The following is a 20,232-nucleotide window of genomic DNA, read 5'->3' on the forward strand; positions in this document are numbered from 1 at the left end:
TTCGAATAGCCGTGTCCACGGCAAGGAAAATTGGGTAATCCTGATGAAACTACGTCCAGTCATTCCGCATAAACCAAGTTTGTGTGTGTTCAAAGGTGTTATCTCAGTAAGAGGATATGACCAGTTTGGTGACTTGGCATATTGGGTGAACCCGAAGTGTTCAACCCTGAGCAGATATGTTGATATTTGTGACCTATTCTTCTGACAACCATCTAGCTTATAATGCTTCTGAATACCATCGAGGTTATAATGCATGTCCATTCAAGCAATTGACAATGTTTGTTTACAATCCGAACCTCTTCCCGCAAAGGCTGCATATCACTTTATTATTGTACCAACCGCATTATCCTTATCATGGGCTGTTTGCGAGTTCATTCAAAGTACTCATTGGCTTGCCACTGGTTATTTCATTGACCAGGCATGAGAGAACAGGAAATGGTGAAGGGCACCTTGGTGACGATCCTGGATGCTAGGACGCTTCCCAGTCAAAATGCCTGTAGGTTAAGGCTGATGGCATGGGTTCACACTTTCGACCAGTATTTCCGCTATTGGTCAAGTTTGGTGTGCGATCCTCCAAGGACCTATATATGTAAGACTTGACTACAATGGTCATTTATTGTATCAAACGGTATGTATGGATGTAAGACTCTTGTTATTCAGTTTATGTGTGTTCGATGAGCATTGATCCCTGGGATCACTGAGCGCGTTCATTCGGCGATCTCGACTCATAAGTCACGGTCCCCACAGAGCTGGTATCAGAGCCATCCTTGCTGTAGTAAGCCCTTAGTTAGCACGGACGTTAGTTAGGACAAATTGTTTTCTAGATCTTGCAAAAGTACTTGCAAAACCTCAATCTTTCTCACCTCTCCTAAATTTTGAAAGGAAGCAAGGATTTTGCCTTAGCACTTCCCCTCTTATTTTCTTGACACTCCTCGTCTTCTTCTTCAAAACATGCAAATGGCCGCTAGCACCCTTATGCCTAACCACGGGATTACTAAAATCCTCGTACGTAACTTGGAAGGGAGCAACCTTTCCTAGGGACCACCCATGTATTGACACTACTCGAATCCAGTTCTTTGTCGTCAGCCAGTTCTTTGTCGTCTGCTGGCTGATGGCAAAGAACCTCTTTGCCGTCAGTTGACACAAGGCAGACGGCAAAGGGCTAACTCATGGCAAACATACTATTTGCCATGTGTCGGCCCTTTGACGTCTGCCAGCGGACGACAAAGAGGACCAGGGCAGACGGTAAAGGGGCCGACCCTATACCGGACGTCAACTCCCCCTCGTGCTCACTATCTCTCTCCCCCCATTGTCTCTCTCTCCCCTCACCTCACTCGCACCCGCCGCCGCCCTGCCTCGCTCCAGCACCACCGGCGACCCCCTCCTCGCAATGACCCCCTCCCCTCGGCGACCCCCTCCACTACTACGGCCCTCCTCCACCACCACCACAGCTCCTCCCTCATTTTGGTGAGTTCATTCTCTTTCATTTTTTATTTTTTTCATTTCATTGCATCTGTTAGTTCAGGTTAGTGTCAGTGTTAATTAGGTTAATTTTAGTTTAGGTTAATTAGGTTACAATTAATTTAGTGTTAATTAGGTTATTGTTAGTTTAGCTTAATTAGGTTACTATTAGTTTAGTGTTAATTAGGTTACTGTTAGAAGAGGAGGAGGAGGAGGAGAAAAAAGAATAATAATAATAGTAATAAGATGATAAAGAAGAAGAAGAAGAAGAAGAAGAAGAAGAAGAGAGAGGAGAAGAAGAAAGAAGAGGACCCCGACCCCGACCCCCCGCCCACGACCCCCGGCGTCCGACGCCACCAACCCCCGACGCCCGACGCCACCAACCCCCGACCCCCGATGCCACTTACACCCGACTCCCGACGCCCGACACCACTAACCCCCGGACCCCGACTCCCGACCCCTAACTCCACTAACCCCCGACGCCCGACGCCCGACGCCACTGACCCTCGACCCCCGAGCCCCGATGCCCCACGCCACTAACCCTCGACACCCGACGCCACTGACCCTCGACCCCCGACCCCCGACGCCACTGACCCTCGAACCCCGACCCCCTACCCCCAACACCCGACGCCACTAACCCCCAACCCCGGACCCCCGACACCTCTTTGGCCTCTTGTTAATCGAAAATACCCCAACCCCCGACGCTAGTGACCCTCGACCCCCGCCGACACTAACGCCCGACCATCGACGCATTTAACCCGACTCCGACCACCGACACCCAACACCATCGACCCTCGACGCTACTAAGCCCCGACCCCGGACACCTCTTCTACTTACTGTTGAACGAGAAGGTGCTTTTCGGCCTTCTGGCCCACGGGGTCATAGTTTTGTAAATTATGAGTTAGGTCACATATTTTTCGATTATGTTAATTATAAAAACATCATATTTGTGTTGATCGTGTGAATTTCAATGTGCAGTTGTTCGACGACCTCCACGTGCGTTGGACGAGCTCCGCCCCTGCGTTTGTTGGTGAGCACAAATGACTTATCCTCTACCCCCTTAATTTGCTATGTCCCGGTCTTCGTGCCGATGAAACTTGCTAGCTATAGTTTTCTTCAATCATGAGTATGCATGAACAGTACGCGTCTCCCGTTCGAAAGGGCGACATCTATAAATATGCATTTCTTAGCATATTTATAACCCCCATCCTTTCGAATTGTCCAACATTATCCATGGACAGCCCGAGTATGTGTCGATTGGGTTCGTTTTGCCGTATGCTGTGCTCTGGATCCGATGCAGAATTTTGTCAGTGCCTCCATGTTGTTCTCCGGGTACACATCCTCTCCGCTTATTGCCGAGACGTGTATCAGGAGAACAACGGGGAGGTGCTGCCAAAATTCTGCGTCGCATCTGGAGCCGAGCATGGGAAAACGAACCCAATCTACACATACTCGGGTGGGATTAGGACCTATCTTTACCTATTAGTGTGTAGGTTGCATGGACATAATAAAACTGACAAACTTGATTAGCGTATGAATATAGATGATGAATTATATATTTATTTCTTGTGCACCCATAAGTAGCTAGGCAACATGAGTGATCGTGCTTGGATGTACACTGGTCACCCTAGTTAGAAAGGCATGACCCATGAATGGTTAACAAAAACCAGGGGGTTTGTGAGAGCCGCATTTGCAAATGGCCAGCAAAAAACATGGTGCCCCTATACCAACTGCGACAATTGGAAAAAGCAGACAGAGTTTGAAATGGGTAAACACGTGCAGAAGTGGGGTTTTACGACTAATTATACGGTGTGGACTTTTCATGGTGAGTCTCACCAACGTGCCAGAGCTGAGGTGATTCGTCGTCGCACCGACGAGCATGGTACTAGGATTGAAGACATGGTGCAAGACTTTGATGATGCTCGGGATTCGGACGATGAGATGGAGGAATCTGCAAAGGCCTTCTATGAAATGTTGGAGTCTTCAAAATGTCCTCTCCACGAGCATACTGAGCTTTGTCAGCTAGATGCCATCGCACAAGTAATGGCTCTGAAGGATCAATTCAACCTAGGCAGAGAATGCTACGACGCGATGATGATGAGATTTGGACGCTTTCTACCCGAAGGCCATGTAGTTCCTGCAAACCTGTACCAGTTAGAGAAAATCCTCCATGTACTTAAGATGCCCTATGAGAAGATGAATGCCTGTGAGAATGATTGTGCCTTATTTAGGCTTGAGTATACAGCCTTGAACTATTGCCCCATTTGCAATTTTTCCAAGTATATTATGGTAGACAACGGTATGGGTGAGAAGAATCAGACCAAAATCCCCATTAGTGTTCTTCGGTATCTGCCAATCGTACCAAGACTTCAACATCTTTTCATGGTCGAAGAGACGGCCACACAGATGACATGACACAAATTGGGCAAAAGAACCGAACTAGATGCGGATGGGAACAAGATGTTGATACACACTTCAGATGGTTTCGCGTGCAGGCACTTCGATGCATTACATAAGGATAAATCGGAAGATCCAAGGCAACCTAGAGTTGCCATCAGCACGGATGGGTTCAATGTGTATGGTATGACGGCAGCACAATACAGTTGCTGGCATGTATTTGTCATTGCACTCAATTTGCCACCCGGAGATATTATGAAAAGAAAGAACATTTTCCTGACGTTGATAATTCCAGGGCCCAACTATCCGGGGAAGAATATGAATGTGTACATGCAGCCGCTTAAGGATGAGTTGCAAGAAGCCTGGGATAATGGGATCAAGACCTACGACGCGGGTACCAAAACAAATTTCAAAATGCATGTGTGGTACATGTACTCGATGCATGATTATCCGGCATTTGCGCTATTCGTTGGCTGGTGTGTGCATGGAAGGTTCCCGTGCACCACATGCAAGGCATGTCTTCAGTTCCGTTGGCTGCAGGCTGGTCGCAAGTTTGCTTGCTTCGACATGCATAGACAATTCCTACATCCTGACCATAAGTTCAGAAAAGACAAGAATAATTTCATCAAAGGTAGAGTTGTCAAAAACACTGCACCAACTGCCTTGACATGCTAACAGACCCTTGGTCAGTTAAACGCTCTCGAGCCTAACCCTTTGCGTCCAGGATACTTCAAAGGGTATAATACGGAACACGCCTGGACTCACAAGTCATGCTTAATGGATCTGCCTTACTTCGAAGACCTGCTTTGCCCACACAACATCGACGTGATGCACACTGAAAAGAATATTGCGAAGGCCATTTTTGGTACATTGTTCGGCATAGAGGGGAAGTCAAAAGATAATCCTAAGGCTAGAATCGAGCAGGAGGCTCTATGTGATAGACCGTTGCAAAACTTGCGATAACGGAAAGGAAAGCAAAGCATAGGGAAGCCAAAGGCATGGTTCAATGTTGAAAGGCCAGCGATGAGGGAAATGCTATTGTGGGTGAAAATGCGGTTGATGTTCCCCGATGGGTATGTTGCGAATCTAAAGAGGGAGCGAGTCTTGAGAAATTGAAAATATTTGGTCTCAAGAGTCATGATTGGCACATATGGATTGAGCAGGTAATGCCAGTGATGTTGCGTGTCTTTATCCCTGAGGATGAATGGCTAGTACTGGCAGAGCTGAGCTATTTCTTCCGTTCTCTTTGTGCAAAAGAACTATTGCCTGGCATGCTAGATGAAATGGAAGAGTTGGCGACGGAGTTGATATGCAAATTATAAAAGATCTTTCCACCGGGCTTCTTTAATCTAATGCAACATTTGATTTTGCATCTCCCGACCGAGGCAAGAATGGGGGGGGCGTTCAAAATCGATGGTGCTAGTCAGCTGAGAGGATGCAGAAGACGCTTCGAGCTAAGTGTAAAAATAAACGTAGAATTGAAGCATCGATGGCCAAGGCATTCATTGTGAGAAGCGATAAACTTCATGACAGCACACTACGAAGCCAAAAATCTTCATTTGCATAACCCGAAGCCTCGGTACAATGGTGGCGATCCAAAAAAAGTTCGATCCAACCTCAGCCTATTCAAAGGTAAGCTCGCACCATCCAGTGATTTGAAAGGGAAATCGTTGGATGTCGAAGAATGGCGGACCATTTCATTGTATATCTTCACCAACCTAACAGAAGTGCGGCCGTACATCGAGTAAGTTCACGGTAAATTATTGTACCGCAACTTCTAATTGCTTTGAACTACTCTTATTCCCGGATATTTGATATAGTCGATACGTCGCCGAATTCTCGGATGGAGCGGTCATCGAAAAGGATTCCGTCGAAGAGTATGAGCTTCTCGCAAAGCATGGAGGCGACTATCCCAGTTTCATCTCTTGGTTCAAACAAAGGGTAATTAATTACCATTAAGGGCCCATTTGATTTCTTGGTCTAATTTGCGGCTAATGCATCCATTCTATAGTATTAAACTTGTAGGCTGATGCAGAGTCTATGGAAGCCGAGTTGAGACAAGTCGCTAATGGTTTTGACTATAAGGTCCGTTCATTTGACAAATACAACATAAACGGGTATCACTTTCGTACCTTTGGCAAAGAGCTATCTATGCCCGACCTAAAGACTACAAATTGTTCTGTCTCTGCTATCGGCGAAGGAGGCACCGCGTATTATGGAAGAGTTGAAGCAATTTATGAACTTCTATTCTATGGTGAAAACCGACCGACCGTCATAGTCTTCAAATGTTATTGGTTTGAGCCGAGGCAGACTACAAGGACTCATGAACATATAGGACTAGTCGAAATCAACCAAAACACCCACTTAGATGTTCCCGATGTCTATATTACGGCTCAACAGGCGACACAAGTTTTCTATCTACCGTGGGCCTGCGAAACTAATCCAAATCTCAAAGGTTGGGATGTCGTTTATGAAGTGCCACCACATTTTAGACCACCTACACTCAATGAAGAGGATTACGAACCTCACATTAACCCAGACACATATGAAGGAGAATTCTTCCAAGAAACACGTATGTCCAAGAAACGTTTCAAGAACTGCTCTACTTCACCAAAGAACATTGAAGTAGACAGCGACAGTGAATCCGTCTTAACCCCTGAGCCCGAATAGGAAGAGCTGGAAGAAGAAGTGGTTACTGCTGCGGATGACCTCTCACTTCTTGACCGATTACATAATGGTGGCCTTCGACATGTTCTTCCTGATAGTGATGATGACGATGCATTTATTGATGATAGTGATGATCATGATGCATTTGTTGACCCCGAAGCATATATAGACGAGCACGATTGTTATTAGTTCATGTCAGGTATTCAACTATTACTATATATAAATTTTTGAGTTCATGTTAGGTATTCAATTTTTATTAGTCATGTTGGTATTTATGGCGATGATACACTTAAATTATATACATTTTATTACTCATGTTGATATTTATGTTGTACTAATTTCATTTACTCTTTGTCATGACAGGTGTTGAAACATGGTGGGAAAGGGTCGAAAGCACTCCGTGGCTCCTTCTTCGTCGGCGGGTGGTGGGATGGGTACTTCCATTCCTGCCTCGTCTCTTCGTAGAGCGTTGCTCTCTACTCTGCAAGGAGCGCCCCCCGTGAGAGGAGGTCAACCACCCGCGAAGCCGAGAGGTACTTAAGGTACACGTTGTATTCATGTTGGTATCTATGTTGTACTCATGTTGTATGCATATTGGTATTTATATACATTTTATTACTCATGTTTGTATTTATGTTGTACTAAAGGTACACGTGGCCGCGGGAGAGGTAGGGCGGTGGCTGCCACACCTTCTGAGGTGGAGGCTACATGGTCTCCGCCACCACCCCAAGCTGATTCACGTGAGCACAGGACTTCTAGGCTGGATTCGTCTGAGGTGGAGGCTACACGATCTCCGGTGCACGAGCCTTGGGTCGATTAGCCTCAGGTCGACGAGCCTTCGACCCACGAGACTCGTGTCCCAGAGGCTTCGTTCCAGGCGACTCCGGAGCAAAGCAGGGATGAGGGTACGTCCCTAGAGACCCAGTGGGATACCTGGGCTGAGCCAAGTGGCCATGCTGGTAGCGACGAGGAGCTGGGTGAGGGGGCTACCGTCTACCAGTGTGGTAGTTCGGGGCTCCCACTCGTGCCGGTGACTCGCGAGCAGAGGTGGTCGATTAAGCCAAATGGGGTCAAGTAAATTAATTTACTCTTATATAACCTTTTGCCTTCACGTTTTCTCAAATATCTAATGTTTTGGCTTTAATTTGTCATACCGTAGGGGTTGGATTGTTGCCAAGGGTGTCCGCAAGCCCAACAACATCCTTCGTGTGCTTTTTCGTCAAAACTTCCCAGGGTTTGTTATGTTGCCCGGTCGGGAGAAAGAGGTTGGAACGACCTGGGAGCACTACTTGGGTGCCCCGTCCCCACCAGAGGTAGAGATCGACGGTGTTTTGTGCCACACGAGGGCCGACATGGTGATCCTACAGTTCTGGGTAATTTCTCCTTCACACAATTATAAATCAACCATAGCTGGTTATTGTACTAATCGGTGTTGTCTCGTTTGCATACCTACTACAGGTGTGAGGAGGGATACGAGGAGGACGCGACAAAGGTTATCGAAATCGAATGTCGCCGCCTACTTCAGAACTTTCGGCACGAGGCTCGGGTGCAGGATGTTCGAGACTACTATGCCACGCGGCGTATTAGGAAGGACAAGGCGAAGTGCCGTGATTCTAAGATGGAGAAGGAGCATTACATGAAGGTAATTACATATTATTAAGGCTTTGTAGTTAGTTTCCTTGATTTGGTTCTTACGCGCTCAAATTTCTCTTTATTAACTTAGGTTCCCCCGAGATGGTGTGTGGATAAGATGGATTGTTGGGAGGCCTTGGTGGATCAGTGGTGCTCCGAAACTTGGGAGGCCAGCCACAACAACGCCAAGGAGAGGCGTGGCAAAATGGTTGGTGTGCCACACCATCAAGGGAGCGTCAACTTAATCCAATTTGGCGAGAACTGGGTATGTGGTTTGCTTCATGCCTCATGCAATTCATTCTTAATGATATCTTGAGCCCTTTACTAATACAATTTTCCAATCTCTCTCTTTTAGGTGCGTCACAATAAGACGGAGGTGCCACAGATGTACGACCTGTATGAGATGGCCCATACTGCCTCGTACGAGAAGGTCAATGCATTCTCTGAGTATGACCTCGAGCATCCAGAAAACTTCACCAACATTTCCTCCCATCACAAGCTCGTGAAGTACAGATATCACGGGAAGGCGGGGAAAGGGGAGGACTTTAACCCGAGCGAGGGTCCTATTGATCCAGAGCTGGTGATGATAGCTGGCAACGGGAGGCACCATGGCTCGACCGCCATTGGAGACGGCCTTATACATTGTCCTAGCACTCTCCGGCAGATAAAGGCACACCAAACGAGCTCCTGTCCGGAGATAACACCTCGTCCACGGCCAGTCGAGCTCGCCATCGAGGTTAGTTTAATGGACTCAACTATCTTTCCACATTATGTTGTGCGTTGGAACCAATATGATTACAATGCTAACAATGACTTGTGTTGCATGCTGCTATTCTGAAAGAGAGAGAGGCAATGCAAGCGGTTATGGCGGAGAAGGATAAGGAGATGAGGGAGCTGGAGGAGAGGACGACTACATTGGTGGAGGCGGAGAGGGCACGGAATGATGCGTCTAACAGGGCCATATACGAGCTCTTCGTGGTTAGTTTCTTCTTCATATTATTTCAAATCTTGCATTTTAATGTCCGTTTCATTAATAACTAAAAAGTTTGACTTGTCGAAACGAAATGTACAATCTATGTGCGAGAAGATCGGCCAAGTCCCTCCAGCGAAGCCAGTCATTAACATGGCGGGGACGGTGAGTTTCATTTCAGTGAAGTGATCTTAAGAGTGTCCTCATGCTAACAACACATTGCAAACGATGTTTGGTGCAGAATATCTCCCGAAACGCATCGCACGACCCTTCTATAGTGAAGCCTTCTCCAGGGCAGCCTTCTCCACGTGAAACAAGCCAGAGCCACCGCACTTCACCGCCATGATAACGATAATGGTATGTTATTTCTAGTGTTTTAATAAAAATCACATATACTTAGCTAATTATCCTCGAAATGACATAATTAGCTCCAAAATGACATATTTAACCAAAGTTAGCTCCGAAACGACATATACTTAGCTAGGCTTCCACCTAAATGACATAATGAGCTTAGTTAGCTCCAAAATGACCTATTTCATAAAAAATGATCTATACTTATCTAAGTTCTCTCCTAAATGACATAATAAGGCTAACTTAGCTCAATGATGACCTATTCCCCCTAACTTAGGTATTAAATGACCTATAATTAGCTTAGCTAGATCCAAAATGGCTTAATAAGCATAGTTTGCTCCGGAATGACATATTTTACCCAAGTTAGCTCGGAAATGACCTATAGTTAGCTAGGCTTCCACCTAAATGACATAATTAGCTTAGTTAGCTCCAAAATGGTCTATTTAATAAAACATGACCTATACTTTACTAATTATCCTCGAAATGACATAATTCACTCCAAAAAGGCATTCTTAGCTAATTATCCTCCAAAATGACATATTTAACCCAAGTTAGCTCTGAAACGACATATAGTTAGCTAGGCTTCCACCTAAATGACATAATAAGGCTAACTTTGCTCCAAGATGACCTATTTCCCCTAACTTAGGTATTAAATGGCCTATAATTAGCTTAGCTAGATCCAAAATGGCTTAATAAGCATAGTTTGCTCCAGAACGACACATTTTACCCAAGTTAGCTCCGAAATGACCTATAGTTAGCTAGGCTTCCACCTAAATGACATAATTAGCTTAGTTATCTCCAAAATGGTCTATTTAATAAAACATGACCTATACTTAGCTAATTATCCTCGAAATGACATAATTAGCTCCAAGAAGGCATTCTTAGCTAATTTAGCCCGAAGAAGGGGACAAGAGGAGAACAAAGAGGAAAAATGAAAAGAAGGAATAAGAAGAAGAAGAGAAGAAGGAGAAGAGAAGAAGAAGAAAAGAAGAAGGACAAGAAGGAGAAGAAGGAGAAAGAGATTCTCTCCTCCTTCTCCTTCTTCTCCTTCTCCTTCTTCTCCTTCTTCTTCCTCCTTCTCCTTCTCCTTCTTCTTCTCCTCTTCCTTCTCCTTCTCCTCCTCCTCCTCCTCCTTCTTTTACTTCTTCTTCTCTTCTTGCTTCTTATCTTTCTCTTCTTCTACGTAGCTTAGACTCATCCAACAAAGACTAAATTGGCTAATTATCCTACAAAATGACATAATTAGCTTAGTTAGGTGGAAACATCATAAGAACCTTGGTTAGCTCATTAAAATGACCAATTTAGCTACAAAATGAAATAATAAGCTCAAAATGGCATAAGAACCTTGGTTAGCTCATGAATATTATATACTTAGCTTGGCTTCCACCTAAATGATATAGTTAGCTCCTAAATGACATATTTAACCCAAGTGAGCTCCGAAACGACCTATAGTTAGCTAGGTTTCCACCTTCATGACGTAATTAGCTTAGTTAGCTCCAAAATGACCTATTTAATAAAAAATGACCTATAGATAGCTAAGTTCACTTGTAAATGACATAATATGGCTTACGTAGCTCCAAGATGACCTATTCCCCGTAACTTAGGTATTAAATGGTTTATAATTAGCTTAGCTAGATCAAAATGGCTTAATAAGCATAGTTTTCTCCGGAATGACATATTTTACCCAAGTAGCTCCGAAATGACCTATAGTTAGCTAGGCTTCCACCTAAATGACATAATTAGCTTACTTAGATCCAAAATGGTCTATTTAACAAAACATGACCTATACTTATCTAATTATCCTCAAAATGACATAATTAGCTCCAAAAAGGCATAATTAGCTAATTTAGCCCAAAGAAGGGGACAAGAGGAGAAGAAAGAGGAAAAATGAAAAGAAGGAAGAAGAAGAAGAGAAGAAGAAGAAGAGAAGAAGAAGGAGAAGGAGAAGGAGGAAGATTAAGGAGAAGAAGGAGAAGGCGGAGAGAAGCTCCTTCTCCTTCTTCTCCTCCTTCTTCTCCTTCTTCTTGTCCTTCTTCTTTTCTTCTTCTTTTCCTCTTCGTTCTCCCTCTCGTTCTCCTACTCCTCCTCCTTCTTCTTTTACTTCTTCTTCTCTTCTTGCTTCTTATATTTCTCTTCTTCTACATAGCTTAGACTCATCCAACAAAGACTAAATTGGAAAATTATCCTACAAAATGACATAATTAGCTTAGTTAGGTGAAAACATCATAGGAACCTTGGTTAGCTCATTAAAATGACCAATTTAGCTAAAAATGAAATAATAAGCTCAAAATGGCATAAGAACCTTGGTTAGCTCATGAATATTATATACTTAGCTTGGCTTCCACCTAAATGATATAATTAGCCAATTGAGCTCCAATGTGGCTTAATAAGCATAGTTAGCTCCTAAATAACATATTTAACCCAAGTGAGCTCCGAAACGACCTATAGTTAGCTAGGCTTCCATCTAAATGATATAATTAGCTTAGTTAGCTCCAAAATGACCTATTTAATAAAAAATGACCTATAGTTAGCTAAGTTCTCTCGTAAATGACAAAATAAGGCTTACATAGCTCCAAGATGACCTATTCCCCCTAACTTAGGTATTAAATGGCCTATAATTAGCTTAGCTAGATCCAAAATGGCTTAATAAGCATAGTTTGCTACAGAATGACACATTTTACACAAGTTAGCTCCGAAATGACCTATAGTTAGCTAGGCTTCCACCTAAATGACATAATTAGCTTAGTTAGCTCCAAAATGGTCTATTTAATAAAACATGATCTATACTTAGCTAATTATCCTTGAAATTACATAATTAGTTCCAAAAAGGCATTCTTAGCTAATTTAGCCCGAAGAAGGGGACAAGAGGAGAACAAAGAGGAAAATGAAAAGAAGGAATAAGAAGAAGAAGAAAAGAAGAAGAAGAAAAGAAGAAGAAGGAGAAGGAGGAGGAAGAAGAAGGAGAAGAAGGAGAAGGAGGAGAGAAGCTCCTTCTCCTTCTTCTCCTTCTTCTTGTCCTTCTTCTTTTCTTCTTCTTCTCCTCTTCCTTCTTCTTCTCCTCCTCCTCCTCCTCCTTCTTCTTTTACTTCTTCTTCTCTTCTTGCTTCTTCTCTTTCTCTTCTTCTACGTAGCTTAGACTCATCCAACACAGACTAAATTGGCTAATTATCATACAAAATGACATAATTAGCTTAGTTAGGTGAAAACATCATAAGAACCTTGGTTAGCTCATTAAAATGACCAATTTAGCTAAAAATAAATTATAAGCTCAAAATGGCATAAGAACCTTGGTTAGCTCATGAGTATTATATATTTATCTTGGCTTCCACCTAAATGATATAATTAGCCAATTTAGGTCCAATATGGCTTAATAAGCATAGTTAGCTCCTAAATGACATATTTAACCCAAGTGAGCTCCGAAACGACCTATAGTTATCTAGGCTTCCACCTAAATGACATAACTAGCTCAGTTAGCTCGAAAATGACCTATTTAATAAAAAATGACCTATAGTTAGCTAAGTTCTCTCGGAAATGACAAAATAAGGCTTACGTAGCTCCAAGATGACCTATTCCCCCTAACTTAGGTATGAAATGGCCTATAATTAGCTTAGCTAGATCCAAAATGGCTTAATAAGCATAGTTTGCTACGGAATGACATATTTTACCCAAGTAGCTCCGAAATGACCTATAGTTAGCTAGGCTTCCACCTAAATGACATAGTTAGCTTACTTAGGTCCAAAATGGTCTATTTAATAATTCATGACCTATACTTACCTAATTATCCTCAAAATGACATAATTAGCTCCAAAAAGGCATAATTAGCTAATTTAGCCCAAAGAAGGGGACAAGAGGAGAAGAAAGAGCAAAAATGAAAAATGAAAAGAAGGAAGAAGAAGAAGGAGAGAAGAAGAAGAAGAGAAGAAGAAGGAGAAGGAGAAGGAGCAAGAAGAAGGAGAAGAAGGAGAAGGAGGAGAGAAGCTCCTTCTCCTTCTTCTCCTTCTTCTTGTCCTTCTTCTTTTCTTCTTCTTCTCCTCTTCCTTCTCGTTCTGCTCCTCCTCCTCCTCCTTCTTCTTCTTTTACGTCTTCTTCTCTTCTTGCTTCTTCCCTTTCTCTTCTTCTACGTAGCTTAGACTCATCCAACAAAGACTAAATTGGCTAATTACCCTACAAAATGACATAATTAGCTTAGTTAGGTGAAAACATCATAAGAACCTTGGTTAGCTCATTGAAATGACCAATTTAGCTAAAAATGAAATAATAAGCTCAAAATAGCATAAGAACCTTAGTTAGCTCATGAATATTATATACTTCGCTTGGCTTCCACCTAAATGATATAATTAGCCAATTTAGCTCCAATATGGCTTAATATGCATAGTTAGCTCCTAAATGACATATTTAACCCAAGTGAGCTCCGAAACGACCTATAGTTAGCTAGGCTTCCACCTAAATGACATAATTAGTTTAGTTAGCTCGAAATGACCTATTTAATAAAAATGACCTATAGTTAGCTAAGTTCTCTCGTAAATGACATAATATGGCTTAGGTAGCTCTAAGATGACCTATTGCCCCTTACTTAGGTATTAAATGGCCTATAATTAGCTTAGCTAGATCCAGAATGGCTTAATACGCATAGTTTGCTCCGGAATGACATATTTTACCCAAGTAGCTCCGAAATGACCTATAGTTAGCTAGGCTTCCACCTAATTGACATAATTAGCTTACTTAGTTCTAGAATGGTCTATTTAATAAAACATGACCTATACTTACCTAATTATCCTCAAAATTACATAATTAGCTCCAAAAAGGCATAATTAGCTAATTTAGCCCGAAGAAGGGGACAAGAGGAGAAGAAAGAAGAAAAATGAAAATAAGGAAGAAGAAGAAGAACAAGAAGAGAAGAAGAACGAGAATGAGAAGGAGAAAGAAGAAGGGGAAGAAGGAGAAGGAGGAGAGAAGCTCCTTCTCCTTCTTCTCCTCCTTCTTCTCCTTCTTCTTGTCCTCCTTCTTTTCTTCTTCTTCTCTCCTTCTCCTTTTCTCCTTCTTCTTCCTCCTTCTCCTTCTGCTTCTTCTTCTCTTCTTCATCTTCTCTTCTTTGTCCTTCTCCTCCTTCTTCTTTTACTTCTTCTTCTCTTCTTGATTCTTCTCTTTCTCTTCTTCTACGTAGCTTAGACTCATCCAACAAAGACTAAATTGGCCGGTCAAAAAAAACAAAGACTAAATTGGCTAATTATCCTACAAAATGACATAATTAGCTTACTTAGGTGAAAACATCACAAGAGCCTTGGTTAGCTCATTAAAATGACCAATTTAGCTAAAAATGAAATAATAAGCTCAAAGTATCATAAGAACCTTGGTTAGCTCATGAATATTATATACTTAGCTTGGCTTCGACCTAAATGATATAATTAGACAATTGAGCTCCAATATGGCTTAATAATCATAGTTAGCTCCTAAATGACATATTTAACCCAAGTGAGCTCCGAAACGACCTATAGTTAGCTAGGCTTCCACCTAAATGACATAATTAGCTTAGTTAGCTCCAAAATGACCTCTTTAATAAAAAATGACCTATAGTTAGCTAAGTTCTCTTGTAAATGACATAATAAGGCTTACGTAGCTCCAAGATGACCTATTCCCCCTAACTTAGGTATTAAATGGCATATAAGTAGCTTACTAGATCCAAAATGGTTTAATAAGCATAGTTTGCTTCGAAATGACATATTTTACCCAATTAGCTCCGTAATGACCTATAAGTAGCTAGGCTTCCACCTAAATGACATAATTAGCTTACTTAGCTCCAGAATGGTCTATTTAATAAAACATGACCTATACTTACCTAATTATCCTCAAAATGACATAATTAGCTCCAAAAAGGCATAATTAGCTAATTTAGCCCGAAGAAGGGGACAAGAGGAGAAGAAAGAGGAAAAATGAAAAGAAGCAAGAAGAAGAAGAAGACAAGAAGAAGAAGAGAAGAAGAAGGAGAAGGAGCAAGAAGAAGGAGAAGAAGGAGAAGGAGGAGATAAGCTCCTTCTCCTTCTTCTCCTTCTTCTTGTCCTTCTTCTTTTCTTCTTCTTCTCCTCTTCCTTCTCCTTCTCCTCCTCCTCCTCCTCCTCCCCCTCTTCCTCCTTCTTCTTTTACTTCTACTTCTCTTCTTGCTTCTTCTCTTTCTCTTCTTCTACGTAGCTTAGACTCATCCAACAAAGACTAAATTGGCTAATTATCCTACAAAATGACATAATTAGCTTAGTTAGGTGAAAACATCATAAGAACCTTGGTTAGCTCATTAAAATGACCAATTTAGCTCAAAATGGCATAAGAACCTTGGTTAGCTCATGAATATTATATACTTAGCTTGGCTTCCACCTAAATGATATAATTAGACAATTTAGCTCCAATATGGCTTAATAAGGATAGTTAGCTCCTAAATGACATATTTAACCCAAGTGAGCTCCGAAATGACCTATAGTTAGCTAGGCTTCCACCTAAATGACATAATTAGCTTAGTTAGCTCCAAAATGACCTTTTAATAAAAAATGACCTATAGTTAGATAAGTTCTCTCGTAAATGACACAATAAGGCTTACGTAGCTCCAAGATGACCTATTACCCCTAACTTAGGTATTAAATAGCCTATAATTATCTTCGCTAGATCCAAAATGGCTAAATAAGCATAGTTTGGTCCGGAATGACATAAGGAGAAGAAAGAGGAAAAATGAAAAGAAGGAAGAAGAAGAAGAAGAGAAGACGAAGGAGAAGGAGAAGGAGGAGAAGAAGGAGAAGGAGTACTTCTCCTTCTTCTCCTCCTTCTTCTCCTTCTTCTTGTCCTTCTTCTTTTCTTCTTCTTCTCCTCTTCCTTCTCCTTCTCCTCCTCCTCCTTCTTCTTCTTCTTTTTCTTCTCCTTCTTCTTCTCTTCTTGCTTCTTTTCTTCTTGCTTCTTCTCTTTCTTCTTCTACGTAGGTTATTTTCCCCAATAAAGACATACTTAGCTAATTATCCTCCAAAATGACATAATTAGCATAGTTAGGTAAAAAAATCATAAGAACCTTGGTTAGCTCACTAAAATGACTAATTTAGCTCCAAAATGACATAATAAGGTCAAAATGGATTAATAATCATAGTTGGCTACAAAATGACATATTTTATCCAAGTTAGCTCTAGAATGACCTATACTTAGCTAAGTTCTCTCCTAAATGACATACTAAGGCTATGTAGCTCCAAGATGACCTATTCCACCTAACTTAGCTATTAAATGGCCTATACTTAGCTAAGTTCTCTCCGAAATAACCTATATATACATATTCATCTAACATTATTGTTCTAAGTTTCTTATTTGTCATTTTGCAGATTACATTCACTTCACGGGAAGGCTTGGATTATATTGATGGAATGCTTGAATATGATTTCTTGTACCATGGCTTCACGGAAGCTTGTATTGAAACTATTGTAGTATATGGATATATATGAAACTTTGTATGCATGTGGATGAAACTGGTGTAATATATGGTTTGGTACGGATGCAACTTGCATAATATGTATGTACTATGGATGAAAGTTATTTTAATATGCTTATGAGTACGGAAACAAATTTATTTTTTTAAAAAATATATATATATATCCTGATTATTATGAAAATTGTTGGGTATAATAAGAAATAAAATAAAAAGGGGTTGGTTTCCCCCTTTGCCGTCTGACCCCTCATGGCAAAGGGGGAGGGCAGACGGCAAAGAGGGGAGAGAGAGGGGCTGGTTCCCCCCTTTGCCGTCAGCCCCCTCATGGCAAGGGGGGGGGCAGACGACAAAGAGGGGAGAGAGAGGGGTTGGTTCCCCCCTTTGCCGTCAGCCCCCTCATGGCAAAGGGGGGAGGGCAGACGCCAAAGAGGGGAGAGAGAGGGGCTAGTTCCCCCCTTTGCCGTCAGCCCCCTCATGGCAAAGGGGGGAGGGCAGACGACAAAGAGGGGAGAGAGAGGGGCTGGTTCCCCCCTTTGCCGTCATCCCCCTCATGGCAAAGGGGGTAGGGCAGATGGCAAAGAGAGGAGGCCTGCCGTTAACACTTAACGGGATCGTTGGTGGATCTGCCGTCCCATTTAATTTGCTGTCTACCCCCTCATGGCAAAGATTCTTTGCCGTCCGCTTTGCAAAAGCACACGGCAATGAACCTCTTCACCGGATTTTTTTCTGCCGTCTGCTGACAGACGGCAAAGCCTTTGCCGTCAGCCATGGCAGACGGTAAAATTATAAATTCCAGTAGTGTGAAGGACAAAGATGACAACGCTACAACCAGATGACACCAATAGAAGCACCTCCATGAGGGACAAGGACATTGAGATCCAGAAGATAGCGACACCCCCGACACTGTTCCGAAGTGATGCCACCTTCACCTACGATGAGCAGGACATAATATATGCAAGTCCATGATCTGCACCGCTAATAGAGCGACCCTGCCAATATCAAGGTTGCATCGACCACCACCGGTGGATGAGAACCTCGCCATTTAGTCCGCCTCACCTTAGTGAGCAGGAAAACGATTCTCTTCATCCCCCGCCCTAGGTGTCGATATCGTGATCAACATGACTGATGGGTCGGAGCTCTATCACGCCTTGCTGACGTCATTGCTTAAAGGTTGTCCACTTAGAACTCTCAACACCTTGGAAGGCAAGAATAGAATGGCATGATTATGAAGATAACAAAAGACCCTGTCAACAACAGCCATGAAGAACCACCTTCGTCGGCAGCTCACCACACAAGAAGTCATCAAGAATTCTTTCAACTCGACCCGATTCGTTTCGGCGAACAACAACAAGAGACGTGGCAACACCATGGCAAGGTCCAAAAGACTTAGCGGACTCCTCTCCGTAGCACGGAGCAAGCACGATTATTGAGTCCGAGAACCCTAGGGTAGGATGAGTTGTAAATCCCTTATACGAAGTCGAGTCCCTGAAATGGTTTGTATGGGACCATGTTGTGTGATGTTTGTTCTTGTTTGTTTGTGCTTTGATTTAGTCACACTTTTGCTCTAGGCAACAAGCATGCGGTTATATCACCTGCCTCATCTTGATGTTTGAGTTGACTTTCCAACACTTGTTTGATTGCACTTGCACTATAGCACCCCTTAGGCACTCCCCTCTGTGCAACTACTCTCTCTCTCACCCTCTTGACAGCTCAAGACCACCAAGACAAGATGCACAAGGGAACCACTTTGACGGACAATTAACACTAAAGACATTGACTATACCATCCTTAACCAAACACAACCCGTAGGAGTTATGCTTCCCCTAAAGAATGGAGATCCTTCCCTACCCTAGCCTAACCTCCACAAGCCTTTCCGGCTCAAATTTTTGGTCACATGTCTAATACACGGATTTGCCAATACACCTGTTGAACCCCGATAAACCCCTGCTTAGCACCGGGATCTTTATGGAACGAGTGATCACAGTGAACAAGTATCCGTCATTCGTGAGCCAGCACCAAAACCGTGATGCCATAAGAAGGACCATTCTCGGATATGAGAGTATTATACTAAGGTTGTTGTGATCACTATAGGTGTCTTGAGGATATATCTATACTATCTTAGTGGATCATAAGACCCTTATAAAGGTAGGTGAACTTGGTGGAACAAGTTGATAAGTAGCACAACCTACAGGTTCCTGCAGTAAGTTTGGATTCAGTAGGACGATTATGATCACCAGCAATAAATTCTTTGTGGTATAATTAACTTTATCAAGTAGTTGACAAGGTTTGATGATTTTACCATAATGACTTGGAGTAACAAGTAAGAGTTCTTATTGGACTTGAGTTTTGGATTTAGATAGGTAATCTCAATAGAGTATCGATTATGATAGAGACCACATGGTTCGGAGTAACTCGGATTTAGTCGGACGATATTAATCATGATGCCATGTTTCTCGGTGGATAACAAGTACAAGTAATTGGAGTTGTAGAAATAACTTATGAACCTGTATAAGCATGGCCTCGGAGATTAGTTGGCCATGATAAAGGAAGTTCGTGCATATACTGAGACATAGTCCTGGCGATAATATGTGGAACATGAGGACCCTAAGTCCTCGTGTAGACCCCCGTCAATATTGGATTTGCCGGAGTGATGTGTCCAATGATGATCGACCGGATTGATGGACCACTTAATCGGATTTGTAGAAAGGAAACAAGATCTTGGATTGGTATACTACGTGTTTCCTTAATGTAGAAATGTAGTACCGTGTCCATTGGATGATCTAGATGAACACTTGGATTTGTAGCATCTCAGTTCAAGCTGACCAGCATGTATGCTTTCCCGAGGTTCGTGCATAAGAATGCATGTGCAATGTAGCTATATCATACTTGTGGTGTTGGGTATAGTACCTCCCTCAACCCCGGAGTTGAATACCATGAGTGATGTGGAGTTGACTTATGTGAGATGGTATCTTTGATTAAATAGGGTGATTTGTCCAAAGTTAGAGGTCAGACTATTGGCATCTAAGGAAGGAGAGATAAGATGATAGATGTTCACTCACGTCCTAAGTTCCTGCAAACCCCAAAGCTTCACCAAGCCTTAAGGTGATTGGATTATGACTATAGGAAACGACTCTAAGTCATTAGAATATGGCCAGTACTCCGTCCGACCACCACCCATCGTGTCTATGAGAAACCTGGGCATGAAAGACTAGATCATGTTGGACCATGAACCTCTCGGTTAGTGACCACCCATAGCAAGTTCCTATTCTCCTCACCTGTCTCATGAGCACTGTGCTTATGTGAT

This window comes from Hordeum vulgare, chromosome 5H (genome assembly GCF_904849725.1).
Source record: "Hordeum vulgare subsp. vulgare chromosome 5H, MorexV3_pseudomolecules_assembly, whole genome shotgun sequence".
Taxonomy (NCBI): domain Eukaryota; kingdom Viridiplantae; phylum Streptophyta; class Magnoliopsida; order Poales; family Poaceae; genus Hordeum; species Hordeum vulgare.